Source organism: Scyliorhinus torazame, chromosome 6 (genome assembly GCF_047496885.1).
Source record: "Scyliorhinus torazame isolate Kashiwa2021f chromosome 6, sScyTor2.1, whole genome shotgun sequence".
NCBI classification, from domain to species: domain Eukaryota; kingdom Metazoa; phylum Chordata; class Chondrichthyes; order Carcharhiniformes; family Scyliorhinidae; genus Scyliorhinus; species Scyliorhinus torazame.
Window position 1 is genome coordinate 284293283 of NC_092712.1, and position 21818 is coordinate 284315100.

General features: G+C 50.8%; 1 protein-coding gene across 4 annotated transcripts in view; it reads left to right on the forward strand.

Moving 5' to 3' along the window:
* Positions 1 to 21818, forward strand: part of LOC140425471 (catenin delta-2-like) — a 1686689-nt gene that overhangs the window by 189738 nt on the left and 1475133 nt on the right. The gene's annotated exons all lie outside the window — the stretch shown is intronic.

Below are 21818 nucleotides of genomic sequence, written 5' to 3' on the forward strand. Positions count from 1 at the left end.
CCGGGTCTCTCCGTCTCCCATGGTGTGCGAGGAGCATCCTGCTGGCGTCGCATGCTGGAGGATCCGGGTCTCTCCGTCTCCCGTGGTCTCCGAGGGGCATCCTGCGGGCGTCGCATGCTGGAGGGTGCGGGTCTCTCCGTCTCCCGTGGTCTCCGAGGGGCATCCTTCGGGCGTCGCATGCTGGAGGGTGCGGGTCTCTCCGTCTCCTGTGGTCTCCGAGGGGCATCCTGCGGGCGTCGCATGCTGGAGGGTGCGGGTCTCTCCGTCTCCTGTGGTCTCCGAGGGGCATCCTGCGGGCGTCGCATGCTGGAGGGTCCGGGTCTCTCCGTCTCCTGTGGTCTCCGAGGGGCATCCTGCGGGCGTCGCATGCTGGAGGGTGCGGGTCTCTCCGTCTCCTGTGGTCTCCGAGGGGCATCCTGCTGGCGGTCTGCATCTGCGGGGATGGGTGCCTGGACGTTTGGTCCTGCGATACACAATGAAGCATGCATGGTTAGACATCAGGCAGTGATCAGGTGATACGGGGGAGGGGGATATAGGGGAGGGGGGATATGGGGACGGGCTGTCGGTGGCTCACTCGCTAGTATGCCCCCGACCTCTGCATCAGCAACCTCCCGGTCCTCAGGTCCGCCAGCCAGTTCCAGGGCCCTTTCCTCGTGTACGGTCAGTGGCCTCTCATCAGCGGGCCCTCCTCCAGTCCTCACATGCTCCCTATTGTTGTGTGCGTGCTTCTCCTGTGGGGGGCAGGGGTAAAAGGCAACAGTGTTAGGCAGGTATATGAATGCACGCCATCGGTTGCGCGTGCATTGCAGAGGTTAAGGTTAGGGCTGGATTCACTTGGGGATATGGGGGATATGGGGGAGGGGGAGATTTGGGGGAGGGGGGGATATGGGGAGGGGGGATATGGGGGAGGGGGGGATATGGAGGATATGGAGGAGGGGGGATATGGAGGAGGGGGGATATGGGGGAGGGGGGATATGGGGGAGGGGATGATATGGGGGAGGGGGGATATGGGGGATATGGGGGAGGGGGGATATGGGGGAGGTGGGATATGGAGGAGGGGGGATATGGGGAGGGAGGATATGGGGGATATGGGGGAAGGGGGGATATGGGGGAGGGGGGGATATGGGGGAGGGGGGATATGGGGAGGGGGGATATGGGGGATATGGGGGAGGGGTGGATATGGGGGAGGGGGGAATATGGGGGAGGAGGGATATGGTGGAGGGGGGGTTATGGGGAGGGGGGATATGGGGGAGGGGGGATATGGGGGAGGGGGGATATGGGGGATATGGGGAGGGGGGATATGGGAGATATAGGGGAGGGGGGATATGGGGGAGGGGGGGATATGGGGGATATGGGGGAGGGGGAATATGGGGGAGGGGGGGATATGGGGGAGGCTCACCCTGCCTGCTCTGACGAGGTCGTTCACCTTCTTGTGGCACTGGGTGCCTGTCCGTGGTGTCAGGGCCACAGCGGTGACGGCCTCTGCCACTTCCCTCCACAGACGCCGGCTGTGGCGTGCGGCAACTCTGCGGCCGTGCCCGGGATACAGGGCGCCCCTCCTCTGCTCCACCGCGTCCAGGAGCGCCTCCACATCGCGTGACTCGAACCTCGGGGCTGAGCGACTGCCAGCCATCCAGTCGGGTGTTGCGGTTGGGTGTTCCGGTCGGGTGGGGGGGAGCAGCGTGGCCTTATGAGCCGTCACGCCGTGCAGCGCGTATGACGCTGCACGGCGTGAACCACTGCGCAAGCGCGGATCCCGTTACGTCGCTGCTAGCCCATTTCGGGCCGGAGACTATCGACCCATTTTTCCGACGTGACGCAAGTCGGATTTGCGCCGTTTTTTGCGCGGACATTCCGCCGATAACGGAGAATTTCGCCCCTGGTCTATGTATTTGCATTTTGTAATTATGTATGCCCTATGTTTTTACTTGTATGGAATGATCTGGACTGTACACAGAACAATACTTTTCACTGTACCTCGGTACACATGACAATAAATCAAATCCAAATCATTGTTATATTGAATTTGCCCATCACTCAACTTGTCTAAATCGCCTTGAAGGGATTGTAGCAATATCTTCTCCACAGGAGTAGTTAAGAATGGGTATTGAGTTTATTAAGATCAAAGGTATATTTAATAGTTCAAAATTCTGATCAAATGGTCTTAATGTTCATGATCTGCAGTTTGGGAGTCTGACCTCCGCATTGGCACAAACTGTTGTGGCTGAAATTTGTTTCCCCAACACTGAGCTCTTAAAGACTGTCCGCACCTTCAACAAATTAGCTGAGACTGACCAACTCAGTATTGGCCAGTTGCACTGCCTTAACTTTGGAAAGGGAGGGTGGTAAAACCATTTAGATTTGATTGAGTTAGACAGGCATCGGCATTTTACGCCATGAGCGCAAATGACAATGTGGGCGCAAGACTCGGAAAATGATAATCTCACCAGCGAGATCATGGGCGAGATTCTCCGACCCCCCGCCGGGTCGGAGAATCGCCGGGGGCTGGCGTGAATCCCGTCCCCGCCGGTTGCCAAAGTCTCCGGCACCAGAGATTCGGATGGGCCGAAGTCACGCTGCTAAAATGCCTGTCCCGCCGGCGTAAATTAAACCACCTACCTTACCGACGGGACAAGGCGGCGCGGGTGGGCTCCGGGGTCCTGGGGGTAGCGCGGGGCGATCTGGCCCTGGGGGGTGCCCCCACGGTGGCCTGGCCCGTGATCGGGGCCCACCGATCCGCGGGCGGGCCTGTGCCGTGGGGGCACTCTTTCCATTCCGCCTCCGCCACGGTCTCCACCATGGCGGAGGCAGAAGAGACTCTCTCCACTGTGCATGCGCGGGAATGCCGTCAGAGGCCGCTGACGCTCCCGCGCACGCGCCGCCCGGAGATGTCATTTCTGCGCCAGCTGGCGGGGCACCAAAGGCCTTTCCCGCCAGCTGGCGGGGCGGAAATTCGTCCGGCGCCGGCCTAGCGCCTTAAGGTTGGGGCTCGGCCCCCAAAGATGCGGAGCATTCTGCATCTTTGGGGCGGCGCGATGCCCGCCTGATTTGCGCCGTTTTGGGCTCCAGTCGGCGGACATCGCGCCGTTTCCAGAGAATTTCGCCCCTTGTTTTCCCATTCTCCACCCCCGCCCCCCCCCCGAATTCTTGTTTTCCCGAATTCTCCGCCACCAGAGATTCGGCGGGGGCGGGAATCGCGCTGTGCCGGTCGGCGGGGACGGGAATCGCGCCGTGCCGGTCGGCGGGCCCACCCCCGGCGATTCTCCGGCCCACGATGGGCCGAAGTCCCGCCACTGTCAACCCTCTCCCGCCGTCGTGGATTAAACCACCTTTTGAACGGCGGGACAAGGCGGCGCGGGCAGGCTCCGGGATCCTGGGGGGGGGGGGTGGGCGTGGGGCGATCTGGGCCCGGGGGGTGCCCCACGGTGGCCTGGCCCGCGATTGGGGCCCACCGATCCGTGGGTGGGCCTGTGCCGTGGGGGTACTCTTTTTCTTCCGCCTTCGCCATGGTCTTCACTATGGCGGAGGCGGAAGAGACCCCGTATCCTGTGCCTGCACGGGGATGACTTCAGCAGCTGCTGACGCTCCCGTGCATGCGGCGCCCGGCGAAGACCTTTCGGCACCGGCTGGCATGGCGCCAAAGGCCTTTCCCGCCAGCCGGCGGAGCGGAAACCACTCCGGCGCGGGCCTAGCCCCTCAAGGTGAGGGCTTGGCCCCTAAAGGTGCGGAAGTAGGCCCGACGCCGGAGTGGTTCCCGCCACTCCATTACGCCGGAACCCCCCGCCCCGCCAGTTCGGGGAGAATCCCGCCCCAGATGAGTGGCCACTTTTGTCTTTCACTTGCTAGCTTTGCCTTGCTTGGGGGCAATTGCAGGTCAAATTCACTGAGGCATGTTGGCGCAATCCTGTGAAGATTTGAAATGAAGTGAAAATGAACGCAAAATCAAAAACTGTTTATTCCCTTGCTTGTAGCATACCGCAGATTGATGTTGGCTAAAATCTACAATTTTAATAGAGGGGCATATTCTTATTAATTCTTTTAAAATTTGCTATATGTTAATACTTGCAGCAGGCAGTAAAAGTGTGATTCAATTCATATGTGGCTGCAAGTGGTTATCCTCACTTTGTGCTCTGTATTGATTAATGCCAAAATGACACTTACTTCTTCTCACTTGCAGGCTTTTCAGATGTAGGTTAACAGGTTGATAGCTGAACCAAAATTTCTATCATCTTTGTATTGAACATTATGTTCGTTCAAAATTGATGCCGAATGACATACAGCAGGAATTATGACTTTGGCAGCTGTGATATTTATTAAAAAATAATAAAATGCTTCACTAATAAACTGTTTGAAATCATAAAATGAAAATTGAAGACTCCTTTTCAGAGGATGCTGTCCTATATAAGTTAGCTGCTGTTCATATTAGAGCTATATCCTGCAATAATGTGGCACAAATAAGACTCTCAGCATAAAGTGCAGTATTTTGAGAAATTAATTTATATCATGTAAACCTAGCCAACCAACTATCAGGCATCAGGGGAGGCAGTGGTGAAGGAGGCAGTGGTGAAGTGGTATTGAAGTGGCAGGGTACGTCCGGAGGAAGCATGATAGCCGGCGGAGCACTGCGGTCAGGTGTGGCTGTGGAACTCTTCGCAATGCCCGTCTGTTGTGCCGTAACAGGGAGCCATCAGCCATGCGAACAATGAAAGGCCTCGGGGCAACTTGTTTGACAACAACAGCTGTGGCTGACCAACCGCCCTCAGGCAACTGGACGCAAACATGATCGGCTGGAGCCAGCTCAGGTAAATCCGTGGCATGAGCATCATATGTGGCCTACTGTTGGGCCCGGGACTGCTGCACTTTTTGTAGTACCGTGAGGTGGTCAAGGTCTGGAACATGGATGGCTGGAACTGTGGTCCTCAGAGTGCGATTCATGAGCATCTGCGCTGGAGACAACCCAGTGGACAGTGGGGTTGCCCTGTATGCCAGCATCGCCAGGTTAAAGTCGGAGCCTGAGTCTGCAGCTTTGCACAGCAACCGCTTGACATTATGGACCCCTTTCTCGGCCTTCCTGTTTGATTGCGGGTAGTGGGGATTGGAAGTAACGTGACGGAAGTTGTAGGACTGTGCAAAATCAGACCATTCTTGGCTGTAAAAGCATGAACCGTTGTCGCTCATTACCGTGAGCGGTATCCCGTGCCTGGCAAACGTTTCTTTGCAGGCTTTGATGACTGCCCTCAACGTGAGGTCAGACAGTTTCACCACTTCTGGGTAACTGGAGAAGTAGTCGACCAGGAGTACGTAGTCACGCCCCTTGGCGTGAAAATGGTCTACACCTACTTTGGACCATGGAGAGGTCACGATCTCGTGCTGTTGCGGTGTTTCCTTTGGTTGAGCCGGTTGAAACTTCTGACAGGTGGGGCAGTTGAGGACTGTGTCGGCAATATCCTGGTTAATGCCCGGCGAGTAAACCGCCTCCCGAGCTCTGCGTCGGCACTTCTCTGACCCTCATGGAGTTGACCCAGCACCATAGCCTATATGCTTTGAGGAATAACGATCCTGTCGAGTTTCAGAAGGATTCCTTCGACAACCGTCAGCTCGTCTTTAACATTAAAGAATTGGGGACATTGTCCCTTCTGCCAGCCATGGGTAAGGTGCTGCATCACACGCTGCAGTAAAGGATCCTTGGCCGTTTCCTCACGAATTTGGACCACCCGTTCGTCAGAAGCTGGGAGGTTGGTGGCAAACAATTGCACTTGTGATTCTGTGTGACAGATGAAGTCACATTGTTCACACGGTGTGGTGATGGACCGGGATAGGTCTTCTACAATGATCAGCTCTTTGCCTGGCGTGTAGACAAATTCGAAGTCATAGCGGCGGAGTGGAAGAAGAATTCGCTGTAACCGAGATGTCATGTCATTTAAATCCTTCTGGATTATGTGGACTAGAGGCCTGTGGTCCATTTCCACCGTGAATTTCGGCAGGCCGTAAATGTAGTCATGAAACTTGACTATTCCTGTCAGGAGACCGAGACACTCCTTTTCGATCTGGGCATACCGTTGCTCAGTGGGTGTCATGGCCCTGGAGCCATACGCCACTGGAGCCCAGGACGAGGAGTCATCTCGCTGGAGGAGCACCACCCCAATGCCGTCCTGGCTTGCATCAGTTGATATCTTGGTTTCCTTGGTTGGGTCGAAGAACGCAAGAACTGGGGCTGTGGTGAACTTTGCCTTCAGCTCACGCCACTCCACTTCGTGTGTGGGCAGCCACTGGAAGTCTGTTGACTTCTTGACGAGATGGCGGAGGGCCGTGGTGTGAACAAAGAAAAGAACAAAGAAAATTACAGCACAGGAACAGGCCCTTCGGCCCTCCCAGCCTGCGCTGATCCAGATCCTTTATCTAAAACTGTCGCCTATTTTCCAAGGATCTACTTCCCTCTGTTCCCCGCCCGTTGATATATCTGTCTAGATGCATCTTAAATGATGCTATCGTGCCCGCCTCTGCCGTCTCCGCTGGCAAAGCGTTCCAGGCACCCACCACCCTCTGCGTAAAAAACTTTCCATGCACATCTCCCTTAAACTTTGCCCCTCTCACCTTGAAATCGTGACCCCTTGTAATTGACACCCCCACTCTTGGAAAAAGCCTGTTGCTATCCACCCTGTCCATAACTCTCATAATTTTGTAGACCTCAATCAGGTCCCCCCTCAACCTCCGTCTTTCCAACGAAAACAATCTTAATCTACTCAGCCTTTCTTCATAGCTAGCACCCTCCATACCAGGCAACATCCTGGTGAACCTCCTCTGCACCTTCTCTAAAGCATCCACATCCTTCTGGTAATGTGGCGACCAGAGCTGCATGCAGTATTCCAAATGTGGCCTAACCAAAGTCCTATACAACTGTAACATGACCTGCTGACACTTGTATTCAATACCCCGGCCGATGAAGGCAAGCATGCTGTATGCCTTCTTGACCACTCTATCGACCTGCGTTGCCAGGGTACAATGGACCTGAACTCCCAGATCTCTTTGTACATCAATTTTCCCCAGGACTCTTCCATTGACCGTATAGTCCGCTCTTGAATTAGATCTTCCAAAATGCATCACCTCGCATTTGCCTGGATTGAACTCCATCTGCCATTTCTCTGCCCAACTCTCCAATCTATCTATATTTTGCTGTATTCTCTGACAGTCCTCCTCACTATCTGCAACTCCACCAATCTTAATATCATCTGCAAACTTGCTAATCAGACCACCTATACCTTCATCCAGATCATTTATGTACATCACAAACAACAGTGGTCCGAGCACGGATCCCTGTGGAACACCACTAGTCACCTTTCTCCATTGTGAGACACTCCCTTCCACCACTACTCTCTGTCTCCTGTTGCCCAGCCAGTTCTTTATCCATCTAGCTAGTACACCCTGAACCCCATACGACTTCACTTTTTCCATCAACCTGCCATGGGAAACTTAATCAAACACCTTACTGAAGTCCATGTATATGACATCTACAGCCCTTCCCTCATCAATTAACTTTGTCACTTCCTCAAAGAATTCTATTAGGTTTGTAAGACATGACCTTCCCTGCACAAAACCATGCTACCTATCACTGATAAGTCTATTTTCTTCCAAATGTGAATAGATCCTATCCCTCAGTATCTTCTCCAACAGTTTGCCTACCACTGACGTCAAGCTCACAGGTCTATAATTCCCTGGATTATCCCTGCTACCCTTCTTAAACAAAGGGACAACATTAGCAATTCTCCAGTCTTCCGGGACCTCACCCATGCTCAAGGATGCTGCAAAGATATCTGTTAAGGCCCCAGCTATTTTGTCCCTTGCTTCCCTCAGTAACCTGGGATAGATCCCATCCAGACCTGGGGATTTATCCACCTTAATGCCTTTTAGAATACCCAAAACGTCCCCCTCCCTTATGCCGACTTGACCTAGAGTATTTAAACATCCATCCCTAGCTTCAACATCCGTCATGTCCCTCTCCTTGGTGAATACAGATGCAAAGTACTCATTAAGAATCTCACCCATTTCCTCTGACTCCACGCATAAATTCCCTCTTTTGTCTTTGAGTGGGCCAATCCTTTCTCTAGTTACCCTCTTGCTCCTTATATACGAATAAATGGCTTTGGGACTTTCCGTAACCCTGTTAGCCAATGATATTTCATGACCCCTTTTAGCCCTCTTCATTGCGCGTTTGAGATTTGTCCTACTTTCCCGATATTCCTCCAAAACTTCATCAGTCTTAAGTCGCCTAGATCTTATGTATGCTTCCTTTTTCATCTTAGCTAGTCTCACAATTCCACCCGTTATCCATGGTTCCCTAATCTTGCCATTTCTATCCCTCATTTTCACAGGGACATGTCTGTCCTGCAATCTAATCAACCTTTCTTTAAAAGACTCACACATTTCAAATGTTGATTTACCCTTAAACAGCTGCTCCCAATCCACATTCCCTAGCTCCTGACGAATTTTGTTATACTTGGCCTTTCCCCAATTTAGCGCACTTCCTTTAGGACCACTCTCGTCTTTGTCCATGAGTATTCTAAAACTTACAGAATTGTGATCGCTATTCCCAAAGTAATCACCGACTGAAACATCAACCACCTGGCCGGGGTCATTCCCCAAAACCAGGTCCAGTATGGCCCCTTCCCGAGTTGGACTATTTACATACTGCTCTAAAAAACTCTCCTGGATGCTCCTTACAAATTCTGCTCCATCTACGCCTCCAACACTACATGAGTCCCATTCAATGTTGGCGAAGTTAAAATCTCCAATCACGATCACCCTATTGCTCCTACATTTTTCTATAATCTGTCTACATATTTGTACCTCTACTTCAAGCTCGCTTTTGGGAGGCCTGTAGTAAATTCCCAACAATGTTACTGCAACCTTCCTATTTCTTAGCTCTACCCCTATTGCCTCAGTGCTCAAATCCTCCATCGTGCCCTCCTTAGTCACAGCTGTGATATCATCTCTGACCAGTAATCCAACTCCTCCACCCCTGTTACCTCCCTCTCTATCCCTCCTGAAGCAGTTATACCCTGGGATATTTAGTTGCCAGTCTTGCCCTTCCCTCAACCAAGACTCAGTAATACCAAGAACATCATATTCCCAGGTACTACTCCAAGCCCTAAGTTCATCTGCCTTACCTGCTACACTTCTCGCATTGAAACAAATGCACCTCAGACCACCTGCCCCTTTGCGTTCATCATCTCTTCCCTGTCTACTCTTCCACTTAGTCACATTGAGTTTATTATCTAGTACCTTACTGGCTTGAATTGTTGCCTCTTTACTGACCTCTAACTTCCTAATCTGGTTCCCATCCCCCTGCCACATTACTTTAAATGGAGAGCATCGAGGGACTCCCCTGATGGCTTCTTTACGCAGATCATGGAGCTGACCCAGTCTGTTGGCTCCGTTACCTTCGAGATGATGCCCTGGTCTAGGAGGTCCTGTAGTTGCTTTTTCAGATGATCCTTGAGGGGAGCCGGCACCCGGCGTGGTGCATGGATTACAGGGGTGGCGTTCGGCTTGAGCAGTATTTTGTATTGGTACGGGAGTGTGCCCATTCCATCTATGTCTATGTCGGCTTGCAAATTTCCATCGGGCGAGGCCATTGTCGGTGATGATGACATGGTGTGGACTCGCTGAACTAGGTTCAGGAGCTTGCAGGCGCGAGCACCGAGCAGGGACGTCCTGTCAGGCCTGACGATTTCAAATCGTAACGTTGCCTTGATCGCCTTGTTGGATACCCCGAGTTGACACAAGCCACTGGCAGCTATGGCATTGTCATTGTAGTCAAGGAGCTGGCAGGCCGGTGGAAGAATGCTTAGTCGGGCCCGGATGGTGTCGAGGTCGGATTGTAAGATGAGGTTCGCAGACGCCCCGGTGTCCAGTTTAAATTGGATGCGAGCCTTGTTAACTGTGAGGACAGCACACCACTCGTCATCGGGATACACACTGAGGATCTAGAGGCATTGCGCAAGTGTGGTGGAGGCCAGCTCATGTGTGGTTATGATGCCCACCTGATATGGAGACTTGAGGCAGTCAGCATCAGGATCCGCTGGGCTGTCGGGATCAGAATCTGGCATGCCTTGTTGGATTGAGCGGAAACTTCTGCGCCGCAGCTGGGATCGCTGGCTGCTGAGTGGTGGAGCAGATCTGCAGAGGGCTGCGTAGTGGGCAAGCTTGCCACACTGGAGACATCGGCGTCCTCTTGCCGGACATTGCCACTTTAAGTGGGCGGAGCCACAATTCGGACATGTCATGACGCTGATGTCAGCGCGATCCGTGCGCCATCGCGCATGCGCAGTGCGGTCGGTCGACGTACGCACCTGCGTAATCTAGTTTTCGGTCTCGTCGTCCACTCGGTCGTGGCGCGCATGCGCAGGGATCCGAGAAAAGCGTGCGAAACGGCCACTCTCCTCAATGCTCAGGCCCTGCATCTGTGCAATGGCCTCCACCCTTTCTGCCTCGTGGGAGACCAGCTTTGCAGTTTCTGTCACCCTGATGTGGGAGTAACGATTCTCGGCATGCTCATGGACAACGCACGTCTCGATAGCGACAGAGAGAGTCAACTGTTTGATTTTAAGGAGCTGCTGCCGCAGGGAGTCAGAGTGGATCCCGAAAACGATCTGATCCCGGATCATGGAATCAGCCGTCGAGTCTAGTTACATGACTGCGCTAGGATGTGGAGATGGGTCAAGAAGGACTGAAAAAGTTCAACCTTACCCTGAAGCCTCTGCTGGAAGATGTACCGTTCAAAGCTCTATTCACCTCAATGTCGCAGTAGCTGTTGAACTTCAGCAGGACTGTTTTGAATTTTGTTTTGTCTTCGCCGTCGGCGAACGTAAGCGAATTCTAGATATGGGTGGCGTGGTCCCCTGCAGTGGAGAGAAATAGCGCGATCTTCCTGGCATCCGATGCTGCCTCGAGGTCGGAGGCCTCGATGTACAAGTGGAACTTTTGCTTGAAGATTTTCCAGTTGGCACCGAGGTTGCCGGAGATGCGGCTTTGCGGAGGAGGCTGGATGTTTTTCATTTGGCTGGATGGCTGCTTGCTGGTCGATGCTGATTCACTCGAGGTAGGTCCGTCAAGATCAATGTCACTTTGGTACCATGATGGGTTGGCAGGTTGGTTTGATGTGGACTGTACTCGATGCAGGGAAGTTAGAAACAAACGTCTAACACAGGAGAAGATCCAACACTGTTTTATTCAACTAGATGAACTGCTGTACATATTCAGCTGTGGGTCGACACTATACTGATCTGACTAGTGACCTTGTAGTAGTCTGACCAGACTTACTAGCGACCGCATGGTGTTTGTGCTTGCTAGCTCGTGGACTCTGACTGTCTCAGTAGCTGGGTCCAGAGAAGGCAGGAAACCTAGTGCCCTCTGGCTTTCCGATGGTAGTGTCCTGTCTGGTGATTAGCTGTGTTGTATGCTTACTGGTCATCCTATGTGTCAATCACTGCCTGTCTGCATCTCATTATATACATGAGTGGATATTATGACAAATCCCACTTTCCCCTTAACCTTAAATGTTTTCTCTTTGGGCACTTATTCAATACCCTTTCAAAAGTCCGGATTGTATCTGCCTCCAACACACTCGCAGCCAGTGCACTCCAGTTCCTAACCATGTGATGTGTGAAAAGGTTTTTCCTTATGGCACTGTTGATTCTTCTACCTATGATTGGCCTCTGGTCCATGACCCTTCAGCCAATGAGAACAGCTTCTCTCTATCTATTCTGTCAGGAGCACTCACGAGCCTCTCTAATAAATCTCCTCTTGACCGCTTCTCAGGAAAACATACCCAACTTCTCCAGTCTCTCCATGTGCCTGATGTTCCTCACCCTCACCCCTTGAATTATTTTCATCAATCTGTTAAATAATTACTTTGCTTATGACAGGGAATCTTATTAGGTGGACATGACTTCAGAGTTTGAGATCAAAAATGACAACTGGATTTAAAATTGAAAGGGCATAAATTAAATTAAATAACCAAATCAAACGCAGGGTAAAATCTCTGATCTGAAAGAATTCTAGGAAAGACAAGCCAGAGGCGCTTTTACATGTACTCACTGTTTTTAACAAGTGCGGTGACAGAGCACTGCAAGATAGCTAACATATACCTGTTGTTTAAGGAGGGAGATAGAGCATGTCCAGGGAACTATAGATCAGTCAATTTAATATTGGTAGCAGATTAGAGAAAGGAATCTCCATTCAACAATAAAATAGAAAAATAACTAGAAACCAAAAATGTAATAACCAATAGTCAATATCAACCAACTTCAATTAATTGTTTGAAGATGTAGCACAGAGTAAATAAGGGTAATGTAACAAATGTAATATATTTAGATTTCCACAAGGCCTTATTCAATAATAGATTAGTGAATATGGTCAGAGCCTGTGGAATCAGGGACGGATAGCAGAATGGATAGTCAGCTGGCTGCAAGATGAAAAGCAGAGTGCAGGGAATGGGACCCTGAGTTTGAAACCAACTGTTCTGAAGACCAGGGTCGCTGGCAGCTTCCATCCCGAAGTCTGGAAGGACACCCAGGCCTTCTTCAGATAAGTTCCAACTTTTGCATGGCATGTTGTTCTAGACATATTGTGGAATAGTGGCTGTAATTCTCTGGCCGTTGCAATTAACTTTTCCTGCTGGCAGTGCAACCCTGCCCATGGGTTCCCCAGCGGCACGGGCTAGCTTAAATGGGGAATGGGAAAGCGGCTGGAAGACAGAATCCCGCCACCAGCGAATGGCATGCTGCCGAGTGACACGCAGCTGGCGAACCGGAGAATCCAGCATCGTGGAGAATTGGGCATGGGAGTAAGATTCCAGTCTGTATCCTATCAGCGGGACGTAAATTGGTTTCACACTGGCCTCCAGCGGGATTCCCAATCCGTTATGAAGGACAGCATCGGAAGATCCCACTGTAATTTCACGCTGGCCTAAAACCAATTTTTGGGCCTCTTGCCAAATTCTCCACCTATTCCCCATGCCTGCCTAACATTGATCCCACCAGCGGCGACATGGGTGACTTATATCCACTGGAAGGATTAAGGAGTGAATTCCAGAGCTTAGTGCTGTGACAGCTGAAGGCCAATGGAGTGGTGAAAGAAATCAGGAATGCACAGATGTCCAGAATTGGCAGAGTGGCAGAATCGTTGGAGGGTTGGAGGGTGATTACAGAAATAGGCGTTGAATGGATTTGAGCACACGGACGAAAATTTTAAGACGGAGATGATGCTGGATCAGGAGCCAATGGAAGTCAGTAAGCACTCAATGATGGATGAATGGGACATGGTGCAGTTTCAACCCATCTAGATTCCCTGATCCCACGTCTCATCTATAAATCTAAAAGCGAGATGTCCATCATGATCAAGGGGTATGTTGTAGGGAGGTTGACTTCTAAACACTCTTAACTGGGTGTGGACTGGGGTAGGGATAGGGTACTTTGGCCTTCGAGCAGGAGATCCTGAAGTCCTGCCTACATTGTGCCACTGCTGACCCTGTAACTCAGATATATGTTAACCAAACTTAATTATACTTTCCAAGAAAGAATGCAATGGGTTTCCGTCTTAAAACCCAGACTTCTTTCATACTTTCCTTGCTCTTCTCATACTTTACTTGCTTCATGCAAATTATTTCCTGAGACACTACACATTATTACTTTGTGAGGGAAACTGACAGGTAGCAGGCACAGCTAGGGCAGATGAAGAGGCAGAAACAAAATGGCAAAAAGTTGACAGAAAGCGACAGGCACCAATTAGAGAAAGGGAAGATGACAAGGCGAGAGCAAGAAGTTGATGGAGAGCTGCAGAACACAAGAAGGAACAGTGTTGCAAGCAAGGGACCAAGACTCTAAGGAAGCTTTCAGCTATGATCTGCATCCTAATTATGACTCACATCCAGTATATGGCATTGGCAGCAGATCAGAGGTATGCGAATAAAGTGGTGCCACTTTCAACATGCTGAGCAAATGGTAAAGTGTGATTGCCACTCTGAGGGGAGCTACCTGACCCACCTGAATGTTCTTCTTATAGAATAACAACCAAACCAAAACACCTCTTGGCAAAATAGCTGAGTAGGATCACCAAAACAAATCTCTTTCTTCTGACTCGAGAAAGAAGAACTTCTGATGTGGTCTATCGTGAAGTATTTATAATTTCAACAAACACCGTTACAATACCGGACCAGGCCCCAAATTTACATGAGGAAACCGGATGAGAAACCCTAACAATTTTTCAACTTGTAAATGATTCTTCACCCCCAGCGGTGATTCCACTGACAAATTGGGATTTTTTTGTGTGAAAACAAACATAAACAGCTTTTCAATTAAGTTAAACCGTCCTTAAAAAAAAATGAGAGCACATGTGGAAGCGCCGGGAACTCAGCCCATTGGAGGCGGAGAATCGGGGGTGGGCCCATTAATGCTGTGCACACGGTGTTGCAACTACGTGCGTTGTGTGTCGCATTGACGCCATTTTTGAGGATGCTGGGCGTCGCGATTTGCCGTCAAACTGGCGCCTGTCACGATTTTGGCGTCGGGAGCTATTCTCCACCCGATCGCACGCCCCGATTTCGGCGTCGGCTAACGGAGAATCCCGCCCGTTGCCTTTGACACAGATGAAATATTCAGAAAATTGATAAATATCGAAGAAATAGATATCAAAGGAATAGGCGTAATTTTCCCATGTTTTTCAATGCGAGAAAACTGGGGAGAATCCCGACGGCAGGAAATCTCACAGTATATTCAGCCTCTTTAACAATTTTTTATTTCTACGTGATTCACGCCGCACTCGTTTGCTTTCCCCCGGGAAACTGGAGCTCTGTAATCTGTGGGGCTGTTGATGTCGTATACATGGATTTTAGTAAGGCGTTTGAGAAGGTGCCCCATGGTCGGCTCATGCACTAAGTAAGGAGGCATGGCATAGAGGGAAATTTGGCCGATTGGATCAGTAACTGGCTATCACATAGAAGACAGAGGATGGTGGTAGATGGTAAATTTCATCCTGGAGCCCAGTCACCAGCAGTGTACCACAGGGATCAGTGCTGGGTCCTCTGCTATTTGTGATTTTTATCAATGACTTGGATGATGGAGTTGAAGGTTGAGTTAGTAAATTTGCTGATGACACCAAGATTGGTGGAGTAGTGGATAATGTGGAGGGCTGTTGTAGGCTGCAAAGAGGCATTGATAGGATGCAGAGCTGGGCTGAAAAGTGGCAGATGGAGTTTAACCCTGATAAGTGTGAGGTGATTCATTTTGGTAGGACAAATTTGAATGCGGATTTCAGGGTTAACGGCAGGGTTCTGAAGAATGTGGAGGAGCAGAGAGATCTCAGAGTTCATGTCCATAGATCTCTGAAAGTTGCCACCCAAGTGGATAGAGCCATGAAGAAAGCCGATAGTGTGTTAGCATTTATTAACAGGGGGATTGAGTTTAAGAGCAGTGTGGTTATGCTGCAACTGTACAAGACCTTGGTTAGACCACATTTGGCGTATTGTGTGCAGTTCTGGTCACCTCATTTTAGGAAGGATGTGGAAGCATTGGAAAGGGTGCAAAGGAGATTTACCAGGATGCTGCCTGGATTGGAGGGTAGGTCTTATGAGGAAAGGTTGAGGGAGCCAGGGTTTTTCTCATTGGAGCGAAGGATGATGAGTGGTGACTTAATTGAGGTGTATAAGCTGATGAGAGGGATAGATAGAATGGATGTTCAGCGACTTTTTCCTCGGGTGGATGTAGCTGTTACCAGGGGGCATAACTATAAGTTTCATGGTGGAAGATATAGGAGGAATGTCAGAGGTAGGTTCTTTACTCAGAGAGTGGTTGGGGCATGGAACGCTATGGTAGTGGAGTTGGACACTTCAAGAACATTCAAGCGGTTATTGGATAGGCAAATGGAGTGCACTAGAATGATTGGGAGTAGGTTGATTTGATCTTAAGTTTCAGACTAGTTCGGCACAACATCGTGGGCCGAAGGGCCTGTACTGTGCTGTACAGTTCTATGTTCTATCCTTTTAAACACCTCCCCAGCACTTGTCCGACATCTAGTCAGGGGGATGGCTGCCAGGAAGACAGCACCTAGATTTTTGGAGGAGCCCTCACCACACTTCTGGATGGCTCAGCAGAGATTTCCTGTACTTGCGATCAGAAATGCAAGAAATGCCGGTTCATGTGACCCGGCGATCCTTGACTGGGAAACCGTCTCAACAGAAAGGAAGTAACGAAAGCCATGTGGCTGGCAGACACAAAGGAGAGCTGCCGCAGAGGGGGAAATAGAGAAGGCACAATTACAAGGAGCTGTGTGTGTAATATAACTAAACAGAACTAAGCTAAGGGGTTAGAGCAGTGGAACAATTGAACAATTCTATATTTATGATTTGTGTGCCAGAGCCGACCATTTAATCAGGTTTATTGAAGGAGTTGGACAAAGGTTTCTTTGGGGGATCGGTGGTCATTGGGTCTGTCATGAACCTATTAATGAGGCTCTGCCGGCATTCACCATTTCGGTGATAAGGACCTCGGGTGGATTATGGCTGCAGTTGAACATGACTTAAAACCCAAATTGATTGAGCGGGAAAGTGAAAGACCCTCCCCACCAGAGACCAAGTAAGAGCGCTTTGGAGCACCTGTGGGGCCACATGTCAGTGGGGAGCGATGTAAGATGTATTTTTCTTGTATCGATTCCGAAGGTGAAATCTACCTTTTTTAATTTGAAATATGGTCAGGAATTCTCTGGCCGTTCGCTGGCAGCAGGATTCTCTGGTCCTGCTGGCAGTGCACCCCCGCCCGTGGGTTTCCCGGCTGCATGGGGTGGCTTCAATGGGAAATCCCAGCGACAGTGGGGGGAGCAGAGAACTGCGAGCTGCCTCCCACCGTAGAGAAACAGGTGGCTGGGAGGCCGGAGAATCCCACCCATGGTTTACCTGTTAATTCACATTAAATTTACCAAGGTTATGATCCTTGTTTAAGTAAAAGTTAAAAAGAACTATAATTCTGTCAATGTAATGTCTTAACACAGAGGTCGCAATAGTCACCCCTCCTAATATCTCTTCCTTGGCAGGAGCTTCCGAAGATGTCATATTGGACTTAAAACATTAACTCTGTTTCTCTTTTCATGCTGCTGCCAGACCTGCTGAGTCTTTCTATTATTTCTTCCTTGGCTTTGCTATCCATTTTTTTTTGATTATCCCTCTCTGAGGAAGAGGCCACCTTACCCAGCAGCAAAGGCATCTCTCAGTTCAGTACTGGGGTGAATTCTCCATTGCCCACTGCCGGTAGTAGGTTTCCCGATCCAGGGAGGATTGAGCATTGGTCGAAAAACGGGATCAGCAAGGAGGCCAATTGCCTTCCAATGTTCAGGTCCCCCACCAGTGGCGGCAGCGAGCTACATGCCCCGCGCCGGCGGCACCCTGCACCATTTGCACCAATTGTCATCTGATTAATGGACTGAAAGCCTGATTCCCCAACCCCCGTGATGCTCCAGCCTTCTCAGCTGGTATTCATTGGTACGGGCATTTTCAAGTGTGGCCCTGACACAGTGGACTCTGTGGTGCATCAAGGGGATCAGTGCATGAGGAAAGTACCCCCCAAAGTCTATACGAAGGCCCCCCTCTATGATTCAAATCTTGCCCGCCCGCCTGACCGCCACCCATCAGACCCTTAACAGAGAGATGCCCATCAGACCCTCCATCACCCCCCCATCAATTCCCTCATCAGACCCCATAACAGACATCCCCCCACCAGAGACACCCTCATGAGAGAGCCTCATCAGAGAACACCATCGGTGACCCCTGCCTGAAAGGTTAGCACTGTTGCTTCACAGCGCCAAGGTCCCAGGTTCGATTCCCAGTTTGGGCCGCTGTCTGTGCGGAGCCTGCATATTCTCCCTGGACTGGACTCTCAGATTCTGAGACTAAGTGCTGATCCCGCCTTGGGAACGGTATGTTTTACGACGGAAAAAATGGTGCAAAATGGCCACTGATCATATGTCTGGTGGGGGCCGAGCAGGCACTAAGCGTAGAGCCCCTGGCTCCAGCTGTGGATATGGCCAGAGAATTGCTGGGTCCGAGCCGTGCATGCGCACGGAGGCGGCCTGCAGCGGCTGCGCCGTGCAACATGATGTTGGACTTGCACAGACCTGGCCTGTCAAATAGTGACCCTCTTTGGCCAGGGTCTCCAACCCTAGACCACCCCCCACCAGTGCCCCCAGCCGCCACGCCGGGTTCCCGAAAAAAAATACCACACACGACTGACGCTGTTGGGAATTCGGCCCATCGTGGCCATAGCATCGGGGGGAGTACGCCGTTCGGGAGGAGGAGGAACATTGCAAAAGCGGCGCCGACCCCAATATCGGTGCCAACGGGGATTCTCCGGCCGATCGCCGGACACGATTTCAGCGTCGAAGACCGGAGAATCCCGCCCCCTGTGCCTGCATGGGTTTCCTCCGGTGCTCCGTTTTCCTTCCACAAGTCCCAAAAGACATGCTTGTTAGGTGAATTGGACATTCTGTGTACCCGAACAGGCGCCGGAATGTGGCGACTCGGGGCTTTTCACGGTAACCTCATTGCAGTGTTAAGGTAAGCCTTGTGACAATAAAGATTATTATATTATATTGTATTAGATTATCTGAAGAGCAGTCCAGGCAGTAGAGTGAAAAATCATTGCCTTTTCACTTACCCTCACAAAAGTCTTTAAAGCAGCAGCTGTTACAAGTGTCAGAGGTTTTACTGAAAGCCAAGTACACTTCAAAGGGCTTGAAATCCCTCACAGCCTTTGAAATGCAAATCTTCCATTTAATTTTGCAGAGCAATTCATTGAATTTGTCAATAATTGACAGTTTTGTTACTCCAGAGACAGCTGCTTGGTGGATTGGTTGTGATCCTTCGGAATTCTGTATCCGCGGGTTCTGTGGATGTGCAATTGGTGCGTGTATTCAGACTGATCTCATTAAATGATTTGAATGTGAAGGAAATAAAAGGATGTTGTGATCGAGTAGGAAAGTGGATTTAGGGTGGGAAAGCGGAGTTAATGTACAAGCTGAGTTGTAATTTTGAATGGTGGAGCTGGTTCCAGGGATTGCACGACCTATTAGTTACATTTCTTATAGCCTCTAATTGCACAAGAAAATGTTCAGCTGAGGTAGCTGGTACCAGGAATGCAGTAGCTGAAGTGGCAACCAGTGGGGTCACAAGTTTCTGTTGAACAAATGAGGGCATCATCCTCCATTGAGCTGGCACAGAATATTGGACCTCCTCCTCCTCAAACTAGGGTGCTGATCCATTCTTCATGGTGCTCGTGGTAAACGTCCCTTGAGCAAGACTATCGAGTGCCTCTCAAATCCTTTACTATTTCTGCACGGGCCTTAGGGGTGAGAATGATTGTCTTCTCCAGTCCCTTGTGCAATATGAGCTCCCCCATTGGGGGGAAGGGGTATCTCAATCTATGTTGTATATGGCCGGGATTCTCCCCTACACAGCGGGGCGGGGGGTCCCGGCGGGATGGAGTGGCGTGAACCACTCCGGCGTCGGGCCGCCCCAAAGGTGCGAATTTCTCTGCACCTTTAGGGGCCAAGCACTCACCGTGAGGAGCTAGGCCCGTGTCAGAGCGGTTTCTGCTCCACCGGCTGGCGTGGAAGGCCTTTGGTGCCACACCAGCCGTGGCCGAAAGGACTTCGCCGGACGGCAGAAGTCTGCGCATGCGCAGGAGCGTCAGCGATCGCTGACGTTATCCCCGTGCATGCGCAGGGGGGGGGGTCTCTTACGCGTCGGCCATCGCGGAGGCTGTGGCCGAGACGGAGGGAAAAGAGTGCCCCCACAGCACAGGCCCGCTTGCGGATTCGTGGGCCCCGATCGCGGGCCAGGCCACTGTGGGAGTACCCCCCGGGGCCAGATCGCCCCGCGCCCCCCCCCGGAGCCCGCCCACGTCGCCTTCCTGCCGGTAAGAGAGGTGGTTGTGTCTCGCCGGTGGGACAGGCATGACAGAAGCGGGACTTCGGCCCATCGCGGGCTGGAGAATCGCCGAGGGGGGCCCGCCGATCGGCGCGGCGCGATTCCCGCCCCCGCCGAATATCCGGTGCCGGAGAATTCGGCAACCGGCGGGGGCAGGATTCATGCCAGCTCCCGGCGATTTTCTCCAACCCGGCGGGGGGTTCGGAGAACCCCGCCCCCGCAGACCAGTTCAGCACCGACCTGTTGAAGACCCAGTTGGGAAATACCGGGAGCTGTGTATTGTAGCCTTGTAAATTTACCTGAGTTCCTTTGATGCAACTCGGTGTGGACTCTCTGTGGCTTCATAAAAATTGCACTCCATGAATATAGAGTGCAAATACGTCATGTGTTCACATGAAATTGTTTTGAACATTACTTTAACAAATTGGCAGCCTATTTAAAAATATATTAATACTTCCAATTGGGAAAACAAGGGTTCCATTTATAAAATCTTCCTCATGTCTTAAGAAATGTTTCCAAATGCCTGACGTGCGTTCACTACTTTTGAATTGCGGTTGCTGTAGAGAATGGATAAGGGAATTTTCCTCTGACATTTAAAGTGATCACCCTTTAATGTTTGCAGAATGTAATTGCAGGACGAGAGAATTTGCAAACTTGGAGTAGGGCAAGTTGAAATACTGCCATTGGGGATCTAGTCATTTAAAACTGTTTCAGTTGAAGAGAAGTATACTTTGGCTGTCTGCTTCTAAATTCTGCCGAGAGAACTGGACTCATTTGAAAATAAATCGTGGGGCAGAACCTTTACAGGGGAGGCCTGTGAAATTCTCTGGATGGTCTTACCACTGCCCTTCTGCTCGCCATGACCTGTCTCCAGTTATACAGTGAGATGGGCGAGGCTTAGGGCAGCCCGCCTGCTGTCCTTACCACATTGAAGCTCTTAATTTACCAGTTATTGACAATTTAATGGCTTTGTCTCACCCAGCGTCCATTTTGAGGCAGGCGGGAGGAGTTCATGCAGAGCAGGAGTGTGGTGGTATGTATTAGGGGTAATACGGTACACCACGTGTCGACAGGCTATTGGTGGAGGGATGCCCGGTCCTGATAGGATCTGCCACCTACTGGACTCCACCCAGAAATGCCGGTATAAGAACCCAATTTTTCCCTCCATTTCCCTCAGCAGCTGCATTCTGTAACCACGCTGCTGGGGATAAAGTTCTGCTTAATAAAGCCTTCAATTGACATTACCTCAACCTGCCTTGCGTCATATTGACGGTGCTACAAGGGGAAAGTCACCGTGTTCAGGTCTCGGGTGGAAATGGGGCTGTGCGTCTCCTTCAGTGATGTCTTTTCCACATCAGGTGCCCCCCACCAATATGGCCTGGCCCCCCACAGATGCTCCCTCTCTTTTTCTCCTCCACACACACACACACACACACACACACACCACTCCATCCCCAACTTCTGCATCAAGACTCCCTCTCTCCCTACTTCCCTGGGCTTCACACCCCACCCCATTCCACCATGAGATCACATGCATTTACCTGGTTTACAACTCCAGGGACATTGAAGCTGGGCACTACGTGTAGTCCCAGTCCTGGCCTCTGCTGGGAATACAGAGCTCTCTGAAGCGAGACGTCCTCCTGAATGCGGGGCAGGAGTTAAATGGCTGCGAGCAGTCAGTATCACGGACTCTTTGGGTGACTCACAGAAAACCCTGCCATCTGAAAAATTCAGCCCGTAATTTCAAACTGAGCTTGTAGTCCCACAAAAGCTGGTTATCCAACTTAAGTGGAGAAAATAAGTGACACACACAAGACCAGTTCATGTTGATGAAGTTAATTAAATTAAC